The sequence below is a fragment of the Chaetodon auriga genome, chromosome 6 (genome assembly GCF_051107435.1).
Source record: "Chaetodon auriga isolate fChaAug3 chromosome 6, fChaAug3.hap1, whole genome shotgun sequence".
Taxonomy (NCBI): domain Eukaryota; kingdom Metazoa; phylum Chordata; class Actinopteri; order Chaetodontiformes; family Chaetodontidae; genus Chaetodon; species Chaetodon auriga.
The window spans coordinates 1,693,451-1,706,286 of NC_135079.1; positions in this window are offsets into that span (position 1 = coordinate 1,693,451).

The window sequence follows — 12,836 nt, forward strand, 5'->3', positions numbered from 1 at the left end:
CCCACCCACCCACCCACCCACCGCATGCTCGTGCTCATAAAGCAGAGCTGTGGTTTCCAACGAACGCTGGCTGACCTGAACACAACCTCGACACTCCGACGCTCTAAAACAAACAGAACAAAAAAAGTTGAGGCTGAGCGTCTTTTTCCAGCTACGCACTCACAGAAACACACACCGATTTCCGTCACATCGACACACACTCACAATAATTGTTCGTCTTTAAAAAAAACTGACGTCCAGTGATTTGATGAGGGGAAACACAACACACCTGCGCTGAATGACGAAGCCTGAAACTGAGCGTCGACCTTCATTCATGACCTTCAGGAGCATTAAATCAGTGGTGAAGAAGAATTCAGATCCTTAACTCACTAATACCACACAGCAAAAATACTCCGTTATGAGTAAAAGTCCTGCAGTCAAGATCCTACTTAAATACACAGAAGTATTGTTCGCAACATGTACATGAAGTATCAAAAGTGAAAGTTCTGTTTCTACTGCAAAATGATGACCAGCATGTTATTCTGTATTATTATTATTATTATTATTATTATTATTATTATTATTATTATTATTAGAACAGCTTTTTACTGTTGTAGCTGCTCGAGGTCAAGCTAGTTTTTACCTTTTTTATATACAGTCAGCTAGTGTATTCCAGTGTTTCTCTTTCTATCTGTACTTCAGTAAAGGATCTGAATACTTCCTCTACTACTGACTACTAACAGTACAGATTTCCATACTTTTAGAAACTAGTTTCACAGCTCAGAGACACAATCTGCTCCAGCAGGAGTCCATTTTTGACGCATGATGCGTCAATCCTGCACCGAGCAGATCAAGTGAGACAGGAAGTCAGACGCAGGATCGTGTTGTGAATCCTGTGAATTTTAAAAATAAAACACTAAATGCAGTTAAAACTGAACCAATTAAGGCAGGTGAGACGCTCTGCTTCTGAAGCCTGTCCGGGGGGGTTTGCACCCACATGCTAACCTGCTGCTGTAGCACATGAATTTCCCAATTTGGGATCAATGAAGTACATTTATCTGTTTACTGTGTCTGATTGGTCAGCTCAGGCTTTCTGGAAGAGCAGGAGGCATTAATAAAGTGCAGTGTGGCGTTCACTGCCCTGTCCAAGTGTTTCAACATGACGCAGTGGATTTCCACTTGCGTTCCCTGTGCCTGTGTGTTGGTGTTGGACCGCAGGGTGACGGGGTCTCGTGTTCTGGGCTGCAGTTTAACTCTCCCCACGGCGGAGAAGCACGTTAGTCCACAGGCTGAGAAAAGACAGCCTGGATGCGTTCCGCCTCACAGCAGGACGTTTTGGCCGAGCTCATGTGGTTTCTGTATGTGTAAAAGCTGCTCGTCCGGGTGATTTACACCCCCGTAGACACCCAGCCGTGACGCAGACATTTATTCTCCAAGTCGTGCTGCGATTGAAGCCGAGTGAGGTCGAATAAACCACCGCAAATACAAGTCAAGCGCTGATGTGAAATATTCAGCTGTTGAAAGCAGCATCAGGGTCTGCAGGATATGATTCACACTGAAGCACAGAAGAAAAGCTCGAGCTAAGGAGGACTGAGATCAATGTGGTGATGGTTCCTGTGGGGCCCTGAAGGCATCACAGAGACGTTACAACATCCATTATCAGACATTTCTTTGGCATTCAGTGGATTCGTCTCCCGTCGTCTGAGCTCTCAGCTGCTCGTGGTGGTCGCTCGTGACAATGATCGTTTAAAGAGACAAACACTCGTGAACAAAAACGTTGTGAGAATAAAGTCCTAATTTCAGGAAAAAGCTTCACATCATGAGAACTGAATTAACTAAAAAAGGCAAAATCCAACATTAATGTCAGATTATGCTAATTTCATACATCCTGTGCAGCATGATATTATACTCTTTGTGCATAATGTCCATAGCCTACTACTACTTTTATTTTTTATGTTTTTATCTATTGTTGGTTTTATTTTACTTATTTTTGTTGTTGTTGTTGTTGTTGTTGTTTATTTGTTCTACTTGTTCTGTTTTCTACCTCCTTTTTTATTCTGCAGCTGTGTGTGGGATCAATAAACTCTTATTTATTATTATTATTTTCAGATTTAAAAAAATCACACATTTCAGTAAAAACATGCTACAATTAAAATGTAACGAGATTATTAGAGTTTTTTCCATTTTTTTCCTCATAGAATTATTGATTTATTCTCATGGTAATGATTTTGAATTAAATGTCTGATCATTAATGGTTTTTGCTGCCCTGCACTGAACAACCCTCGTCCAGGACAGACATCACTGTTTTACCTGCCGGGAAACAAACACGTCCATCCATCAGCTGGGAAACAAACACCCTCCGTCTGCTGCTTCACTCTCAGCTCAAAGCAAACAGCCTTCGCTCCCGTGTTTGGTTTTCTGCCGCTGGAGGTTATCTGCTGACGCCAGATATGGATGGAAAACACCCTCCAGCCACCATCAGTCCACCGCGGTGTAAGATTTAAGAGGCGAAGTGTTCCTTTCTGATGTCTTTCAGTGTCAGGAGGTGTTTTCACAGCTGTATTTACTGAGTTAACTCGGCTTATTCACCCAGAAAACCTTTTAGATTTTACGGCACAAAGAAATCTGAATAACAGAAACAGAAACAATCAGCACGTCTCATTGTTATGATTCCATGAGTTGTTTGTAATCTTAATGGGAGATTACAAAATAAAATCACAAACTAATAAAAGCCTCAGACTGCAACAGGGATGGAGAGTAGCTCAGTACAGTTTTGAGGTACTTGTACTGTGCTTGAGTATTTCCATTTCCTGCTGCTTTCTGCTTCTACTCTCCTGGATGTCAGAGGGAATCTGCAGCTATAGTTACTGATTGCTTTTGGTATTAATGCTGCACATAAACCAGACCAGGTTCCTCATATTTTAAAGCTGAATTTATTTAGATCTCTTTGCCATTTTTCAGATGTTAGCGACATTTTCTCTTATTGTTTTACTTAAATAACTGTTAACGTTTTCCTCTCTAGCATCAATGACATAATGATCACAGATCATCAAAATTCACAGTATTTCTTGAAACAGCAGATCTTTAACTTCAGAGACAAGTAGACGTTCATATCTACATGAGTTGGTTCAAAACTGCCCGACTTCTTACAGACGGCTTGTTTTAGGGGGGTAACGCTGTGAAAGGGTCTTAAATCTCGCCTCGATGGCCGCACACTTGATACTGAGCTAAACGACTGAAGATGAAGCTAAATGTTCCAGGTGAGAAGTCGCCAAAGAGCTGCTTAACCCTGGTATTACAGTACAGCATTTGTTAATCAGTGTAACAGAAAATCCTGTTTCAGTGATTACTACAGAAATCTGGACAGCTGCACTTTATTGCAGCTTGTTTTCAATAGTTTTCCGGGTTTAAAAAACCCCCAAAAGTTTGCCTGCCTGTTTGGCTAAAGCCGGATTAAAGCTCCAGGTCCTGTGGGACAAAGAGCAGCTCATTCCTGCCGATCGCCTCGGTCAGGGCGAGGAGCGCCGCTGATCCATTAGAGGGCTCAGGGAGTGCTGACCTACAACCCAGAATGTGTTCCTGCCTCCCCTCCATTCGATGCCAGAGCTGCTCTCATCACCTCCCACTCAGAGAGGCTCCTCTCAGGGCTCAACGGCGGCTCTGCAGCCAGAGATCTCCTCGCCTGACACCGGCACCGACCCCCCTGCCTCGGATGACTTTACACGCTGGAATCCGGCACAAGTTATTCGAGAGCAGGAATTAACGCATCAGCAGGAGCTTTGGAGGTGACATGAGAAAGATGTCACATTGGTCGGGTTGGAGAGTTTTCTCCGACTGTGAAGCTGAGAAAACGTCCACAAACATTTGTCACTTTTCTCACGTTGAGAATTTCACCAACTGGTCTGACGCAGTTTGCCTTTCAGAAAAAAAACATGAAAGCACGAGGAGCATCATGACGTTTGAGCTGACAGTCCCGTGAAGAGGAGAGGGTGGAGGAAGATCTTTAAGATACCAGGTAAGTTCCCACAAAGAGAAAACCTGGCTCAGCTCGGCCCGGATCGACCTGAGCGTGGTGAGAAGCACTCAGTGAAGAGAAGACCTCACCTGAGCCACGAGCAGCAGAGCTGACGTGAACAGGTAAATGGAAAACGAAAGCTCTGTTCAGTTGATCTGTCCAATGTGACCGACATGACGCGACAGTTTCTGTAATTCAGCTGTTTAAAAGACTCATCCTTCCTCAGGGTCTTAATGTAGGTCTCTGTCCAGGGGGGACGTCCTCCGTTAATCTAACATCAGCTTTGATGGAACGTGTCCTCTCATCACATCTCTTTGACCACCGCTTTAAAAGTCATGGGACGTTTGGCTTTGTCAGATGGAGACACTGTTTGACATCTATCTGTTGATCGTTTTACTTAAAAAAATGATCTAAGTTCTTCTTCAGTTGCTCCAGAAATGGCCCTCTGAGAACATCCTGAGTGTGGTCGAAATCGTTCCCTGACGACGAACAAATACAAAAACTGGAGCGTTTATTTGGGATCATTCTGTAATATTGACCATCTCATGACCTTCCGCTCTGTGATGACTATAAATGTTGGGAAACCAAAGATGAATGAGGGTTTTGCACCATTGTTTGTTTCCATGTAGTCGCTGGAAGTTGGTCTCCAGCTCCTACTTCCCTGTGACATCATGGACATCATTTAAGACGGCAAGCTGTGATTGGACGGGGACCAACGTGTAGTCTGACTCTCTAATCGGCTCATCTGACTCAGTGACCGTCGTAACGGACAGAAACATCGTGCAGCCTGAACTCGGCGTCTTCAGTGGGAACTGAACCCCGACCCCGGCGGAGGAAGGTCCCTCCTCCAGCGAGCGGCTCATCCAGCAGCCACAGGGCCTCTTTGTGCGGCTGTGAACACGCAGAGGGATCGACTTCCAGATTCTCCAGATGATTTGAGCTGACGAGGGGAAAGATGATCCGAAGGGAAAGATCTGAGGTGAAGATGGAGTGGACGTCTGCGGCTGCTTCACCCGCCTGCTTACAGTAAACAGTCTGTGCGAAGGGTAACGCCGCTCCGCCCTCAGCACAGCGACATGAGCTTATTTCAAGCCGCTGACGGCCCTCCGGGGCTTTTCTTCCAGAACACGATCACTTTCCTGTCTGTTTGTTGTGGTAAATAAAGACGCGTCTCCAGGCCAGCACGGATCTGCTGACACCCGGCTCATAATAAAAGCTTTTTCTCTGAGGAAACTCAAGTATTTCTTACACCGTGCGCATAATCACATGAGATTCTTGTGGACACATAATGTTAATACAGGTGATTTTTACAACAATACTTATATTTCATGTAAAAGATCAGCTCAAAATGAACTTGTATGTACCTGCTTTGATTCAGTTCAAATGAGCAAGACCCCCGAGGGCTGTTTACACCCTGAAGAGCTGCTGTGTCAGCAAGTTACTGAGAGAGACAGCGAAGCTCCAACAGGTGAAGCAGCTAAATCAGCTTTTATTGAGCGCTCGGTGATTTCTGCAGATTCATGCAGGTGTCAGACGTCACTGTCAGTCGTTTTCATGCGTTTAACTTTAGTCTTCATTCTCAATGCGAATGTTTTTCTCTTGTTTTTCATTGTGGAAAAGAGGAAAACGAATTTTATGTCACAGTCCTTGTAAATGAATTTAAAACTGATATAAACAGTGTTAAATCAGTTGGCCTCAGACTTCTTCACAGAGCAGCTCATGAATCCACGAAAAACAGCCTGTGGTGCCAAATATATGAGATAAATAAGCAGAGTTTTAAAAAGTGAGTCGAGTCTTATTTCTGTCGTTAACATTCAGGCTCATTTTCAGTCATTTTCACCCGCAGAAAGTGTCTGTGTCACATGTTTTCACAATAGAAATGACCAAACCAGCGTTCGGTCTGATCCAGATCGAGGTTTCACACGTGTCATTTTGGTCCATGAGGCGTCGTTCTTCTTCTGGTGTCTTTTCAGCAGCTACCAAACAGCCTCAGGTGCATCACCACCCACCTCCCTCTGGACCGGAGTGAAGTCGACCTCGGTTTACACGTAGCCAATGAAAACCAGGACAGGCTGCAAATGGAGACACGTGAATCTGGATTTTATCTTTAAACACTTTAAATTTTTGAAATGAGAAGCGGAGATGAGGCCAAAGCCGACGGCACTTCATCGCTGGATTAGCCTGCAAAATGATGTGGAATAACGTGAAAAAGCAGGTATTTGTGAATAAAATGTACTTCATTTCGTCCTGGTTTGTATCTCTGAATACTTCATTTCGTTCACTCTCGACCTGAAGATGTCCTGTTCGTCATTCCACCAAACACATCGCGTCCTTCTCGTGTTCTGGCCTTCAGAAATGAACTGTCATCATGAAAAGATTTCCTCCGCCACCGCAAGAATCAACGTCTTTCTTGGAATTGATGATGGTGTTTCAGAGAGCCTGGCTGGCTCCGGGGAGCGTCCACCTTCCTGCAGTACACTCAACCTGTGTTCAGCTTGGCTCGCCGCTCAACCTCCAGCCTCCTCCTGGTTTTATGAGCTTCAGTCAGGATGGCTTTTATGGCGCCGTCGTTATTCTGCAGCCCCCACCAGGAGCTTTACGGCGTGCAGGAGACGTGTTGAGTTTACTGACGGAGTAATGCGGCGGTGATTCCGCCTTCAGATGGAGGAATGCGGCCCTATTAAAGCAGGAACGACGCATTCTTGCTGAGTGAGGTAAACCAGGAAGGAGAACCAGAGGAGATTCCTCACAAACCTGGAAAACTGAAGGTTCGAAGGACGGCTGTTTGATTGGAGTTTATCAGGCTGTACATGTCGATTATGAAATATCTAAAAAACTGTACAAAGTCTGGACAAAAATATCAATTTCAAGTCTACTTATCAGAACACAAAGACAGCAGGACGGCCAAGAGACGGTCACATCACAGGAAGCAGCACGCTGACAGACAAGTCCTCCGACCTCATCAGTCCCTCAACACTTTGTTCCAGACTGAAACATCCCAACGACAACCGGACGGACTAACATGAGATTTGCCACAAACTGTCGCAGATCCCCGACAATGAGTCATGTGACTTCCTGTCTTTCCTGCAGCGCCACCAGCTGATCACATGTCAGATAAATGACCGAATACGAACCTGACGTCCTCATTAGCCTCAGCTTTGTGTTCGGTGCTCATTAGCAAATATTAGGACATTAACATGCTAGCATTCGAACACGGAAGACGTGAAGTCAGTGAACGTTACATAAATCTGAGACAGAAAACATGGACGTGGCATCACAAAGAGACGTCCGCTGAAGTGTTTCACAGACGCTCGTCCATCTTCGTCACAAGCATCAGAGACGGATCCTGAAACAAACAGGTTTGATCTGATTGCAGCCAAGCGGTGGTGCAGCTGTGATGAAATCCCAGAATCCCTTGCCAACTCTCTCTCCCAAATGTCAAAGGACACATTCCAATCCAAAGATCCTTCTGAATATTTGCTCGCCTCTCCTGTGCGACTTTAATATATTTATAGACTTGAACATTTGTTTTGGAGAGCTGGATTCTCGTTCAGCTCCTTTGATTCTCTGACTTTTGTTCTCAGAGGTCAACGCAGTCGCATCATTCACAGACTGAAAGAATCCAAGTAACTCAAAGAGAATCTGAGTTTTATTCTGTTAGAAACAGCAGATCGAGTCCCAAAACCCGACGAAGACGAGACGCTAATGGAAGAAAGAGCCTGAAGCCGAGGTCACAGATGTGACAGATGTTGACTGTCTGCTTCGTGTTCCACGAACAGACTCATCCTGTGGAGCCGCAGTGACTTAAAGGTCTTTGTACAGCCAGAGCACCGGCTTCAAGCTGCTGTCTGTGGTCTGGAGAGGCTCAGCAGGCATTTTGGTGGATTAGAGGCGTCATTAGTGGTGGAAGGTTAGAATCATTTAGCAGGTAACCGGATCAGCCTCTAACAGACGAAGATCACTGACAATGTGCAGACTTGAGTCCGAACACACAACATTTCCTGTTACTGAATGAATGTAGAAGACTGTAAAGACTCAAGAAAGCCACTTTTTAAAGGACCTCAGGAGTTTGTGATGATGTGCTGTTTCGATGATAACACATTTCTCTCTGCAGCCATTGATTTCAGCTTTGGCTGCTTGTCCAGGTCCTGGTCTTGGTGCCGTTCTGCTGGAGCTGGATCAGTAAATCTGTGTTGTGGGGTTACACCCACAGCAGCGATGTGTGAAGCTGATGAGTGCATCCTCAAACCACATGAAGGCTACGGCTGATTGTGATTGGCTGCTTGCGTGCTCTGAATGGAGAACAGCCGTCCTCTCCTGTCCGTCCTCTACAAACACAGGAGCTGCACATCCGTCCAGAGGCGACAGCGAGCAGAGTGTGATTCAATGATCCTCCAGCCGCTGAGGAAACAAAGAACCTCCACCTGCGAGCTGCGGGTGCTGAAAGTGAAACCATATGGAACTCGGGACAAACAGGGGCGAGTTAATGAGGTTTTGAGCAGCCACTAAATGTAACGCCACTCCTTGAACCTTTAGGACGACCTCCGGCAGGCTGGACGTGATAACCCTAAATGACTTTACAGCCTGGGTCAGTTATTAGATGTGCTTGGGTTACAGTCATGAGGTCTGCAGGGAGCCGGCGTGACGGAGGGAAAGACTGCAGGCCGATTTCTATCTGATTCAGCAGAGTGAGGAGATGGAAAACGACCATGTAGGACTGACTGCTGCAGGGACGCCAGAGGAGAGGTCATCATGAGGCGGTGGATGGAAGATAGAGGGTCCAGAGGGGCTTTGGAGCATGAAAATGAAATAAATGAAAAGTAGAAAACAATAAAAAAAAAAGGCTGGACAATCCTCCTCCTACATCTGCTCTTTAATAATGGAAATGTTTTAGATTCCTTTCTAAAAATCAGCCTCAGGAAGTGGATCTGCAGCAAAACGCCATCCTGTGACAAAGTCCTGAGATGTTTTTCAGGTCAAGTGGTGTCTGAAAACAGAGAGAGTGAGACAATGAATTATCTATTTTCACTCTTCACACTTATTTTCATTTATCTATTTATTTCTACTCCGTCTAATCAGCTCAACCCAGCCTGACCTGATTCTTAACACTACACACAGATACTGATACTGCAAAGTGAAAAGCAGGACAAACGCGCCCCCTACTGGCCGTGAGCCTTCATCCACGCCAGCAGGATGACTTCAAACAGCTGATCTGAGGTCTGTTCCATGCTGGGCAGGAACATGTGAACGTCATGTAAATGCTCCTCCAGTGAGACTTTAAACTTTTGTGTTATTGGAATGAACCTTTGTGTTTAAGTGTTTTCATATTCACCATTTGATGGAGACGTGACCTTTGACCTCTGAACTGTTTCAGGGGGTCTGAAAGTCTCCGAACTGTAGTGTGAAATATTCAGTTCTGTGTGATTTACACTGACCACCAGCACAAAACATCATCGTCCAGCAGCTTCATCCAAAGATAACCAGTATCAGTTTTCAGAGAAGCAAGCTGGTCCAGGAGGACACCTCTGTCCTCTGTCCTCTGTCCTCTGACCCCTGACCTCCGACCTCCGACCTCTGTGAGAGCCAAGCCTTGAGTCAGCCTGCAGCTCCTCTGCCTGCCTGTGTGGCTCTAATCCAGCTCATTATAAATCACTCTGCGTGACGATGTCGGCCAACCAGAAAAGAAAAAAGTCAACGTTTGTCTTCTCTGCCGGCCGTCCTTTGAGTTCTCCTGTCCAGCTGTGGAAAATCACTCAACATCCAGTGATCAAACTTTACGACCTGCTGCTTTACAGTCCTGCTACTTAAAGCTAACCGCTTCCACCTGACTGTAAATTAGTACCTAATTAAGCAGCAGCAGGAGCTGATATTCAGAGTTCAAAGCTTCTCTGTGAATCCCACTTTTCTTTGGTTTCTCTGGTTTTGTGTTACAAATGCTGTTTTGTTTTAAACCCAGAACTGAGGATGGAAAATCATAACATTTTAATTGTCAACGCAGCATCCGTTCAGTCCTCGTTCTGGAGCTTCAGCAGCAGCAGGAATCTGCTCAGCTGTCATGAAAATGCAGATCAAAAATGCAGATTTCAGTTTTTTCTTTACATCAACTTGATCACAATCTTAATTTTCTGATGTTTTTCTTTCATCTTCGTCAGTTTTTGATATTTTAGTAGAACATGTCCTCTCAGAGCTCATAGTCTCTGGTGGTGTTTTTAAAGATTATCCTCTTCATCTTCATCCGAACGTGTTTTAAGTGCTGAGCTCATCACTGCAGCGAAGGAGAATCTATCACAGACATTTAGTTTTAGTTTCAATGCTTTTACTTTTACTTTTGCTTCCATAACAATTAATCCTTTGCTCCACGATGGACTCGTAAATCAGCGTAGATCAGACTCCACCCATGTGACCTGCCATCCACCTGTACCTGTGAAAACGTCCCTGTTTTACGATCCTTCTTAATGTGCTGACGCTCAGTCTTAATGGCCGTCATCGAGGTTATTAAAATCTCGTCTGTCAGCCAGCTGCTCCCATGGTCGGGACGCCATGACATCATCAACCAAACATCAAAATGAACACCAGCCCAGTCAAACACCATCAGGACCTTGTTGTTGTTTTGGATCTGTTTGCTGATGCTTTCGATATTTACTGTTTTCACGGGTCATTTCCTGTCCCTCGTAGCTGTATGACCAGTGAGACAGCTGGTGAACGCAGCGAACACGTAGCATCTCCAGAGCTGGACACAAACATCTCTTCAAGGTTTACTTTCAGATTCAAATCTGATGCTGTTTGAACATTGGAGGGACAGTCTGACCTAAACGGGGATTAGCTTCATGTTATTAAAGGTGCTGAAGTCTTTACACGTCGCTAAACAACAGCTTAGCTAAAATGTTGCCAATGTGCATTTGATTTCATCAGCCAGTGCTTTATTTATCTTTAAATGCTGAATTATCTGTGTGAAAATCAACTTCATGCATTGCGTTTTGTTAGTCATTGTTAGCTCGCTAGCTAGCTAACGTAACGATAGCTGGGAAAAGTAGACTACAAGCTAGATGACTCTCAACCTTTAAGCAGACAACAAAAGGTTTTTATTCCGTTTCACATTTAATTCCAGTTATCAGATCATGTTTTTATGATAAACATTTGTTCGCAGGCTACTCGAGGGGCTAACTGTGTTACACAACGCGGCGCTAGCACGTAGCGAAAGTGCTGAGGAAAATGTCCCTTTTGACAGGCAGAAACATGGAGCAGAACCAGACTCTGGGTGGACAGCATCTCTGCTGGAGCTGAGGTCACATCATGAAGTCATTTTGACCGTCTGCCCACACAAATAATGCCTCAAATTACCAGGGCAGACATCTTAAGTCTGCGCCTAATGTCTGAATGTTCTCAGTCATCCAGCTCACGGTCACCCAAGGAGGGTTGAACCAACGGGCAGCTGGACTTAAAACTTGAAAATGTCAACAGCACAGTTCAACAAAGTTTAACTTGACTTGAATTTCACTGTAAAAATACAGAGCAGGTATCAAGAGCTCTGGCTAATTTTGGGTTCTGAAGCGCCCATGTTTGGCGTGCACCTGAAGGCAACATACCCGACGCAAAGACAGGAGTCTCCAGAGAGCCTCAGTCCAGGTCCACCTGGGCGTCCTCTGAAGTGTCCAATTAGACTTTCTAAAACAACAAATCACATTCATTATGCTCATTGTCCATGTCAGAGACTAATTTAGAGACAAAACGTGTGCCCACAGTGTTTTTTAAAGGGTGAAGTCACATGATCCAAATATAACCCTGAGGCGTCTCCTCGCATTCCCCCAGAGGCCGACGGGATAAAGTTAGCTGCTGAGGAAACCTTAGAGGCCCCGGAGCCCCGGAGCCCCAGCAGGCCAGGGGCAGAGCTCCGAGCACCATACAAGGAGTGTGAGAGCATCAGCGTGTGTGTGTGTGTGTGTGTGTGTGTGTGGAGGGCGGGGCACATCTGAAACCAGCAGGGAGTCCGATCATTATATCATCAAAATATATTTTTCTCCAGTTCAGACTCATTATCATCAGGATGACTGCTAATTATTTTAGTCCCACCGTGGCCTTCTCTTCAGCACCACCATCAGGACAAAACATCACACACACACACACACACACACACACACACACAAACACACAGGCACACAAACAAAACATCTGAGATCCAAACACGACGACAAATCATGTGCAGGGAGCCATAATTAAAAACATAAGAGGTGAAGATGAGTAACTGGAGGTGTGATGGTCTTTTCAGGTGTGTATCTGCAGGAATGAACAGACTGGTATTAAACCTGAACGCCATCATTCATTTACCTGCTATTAAAGTATGTGGAGGTACACGCTGAGTCCTGGTCTCAGTGATCGAGACACTCAAACACCATCAAACTGCAGGACCACATGTGGAATATGAAAACATTCACTCATGTAATTTTACTATTAAACTAAACATTATTATTATTATTATTATTATTATTATTATTATTATTATTATTATTATTATTATTATTGATAGCTGGTGAATTGATCTTCATGTCAGGTCAGTTTTTCAGTTTCTAATATTATGGAAATGAAATCCAAATTAATAAATGATGCTGTTGTTTATTTGCTGAGTTACTTCTTTAAAATACTAATTTATCAATCACAGGACTGATTGTGACAAAATTCATACCTCTCACATAGAATAATGATAAATACATACAGAATAATGATATTTTAAACAATTTCCAGCAAAATAGACTTTTGTCAAACTACTTTTTTCTGATTTTTCCATGAAAAACAGGATTTATGCTTTCATGTTTGGAAAAAAAATTATTGAAAATATTACATATTA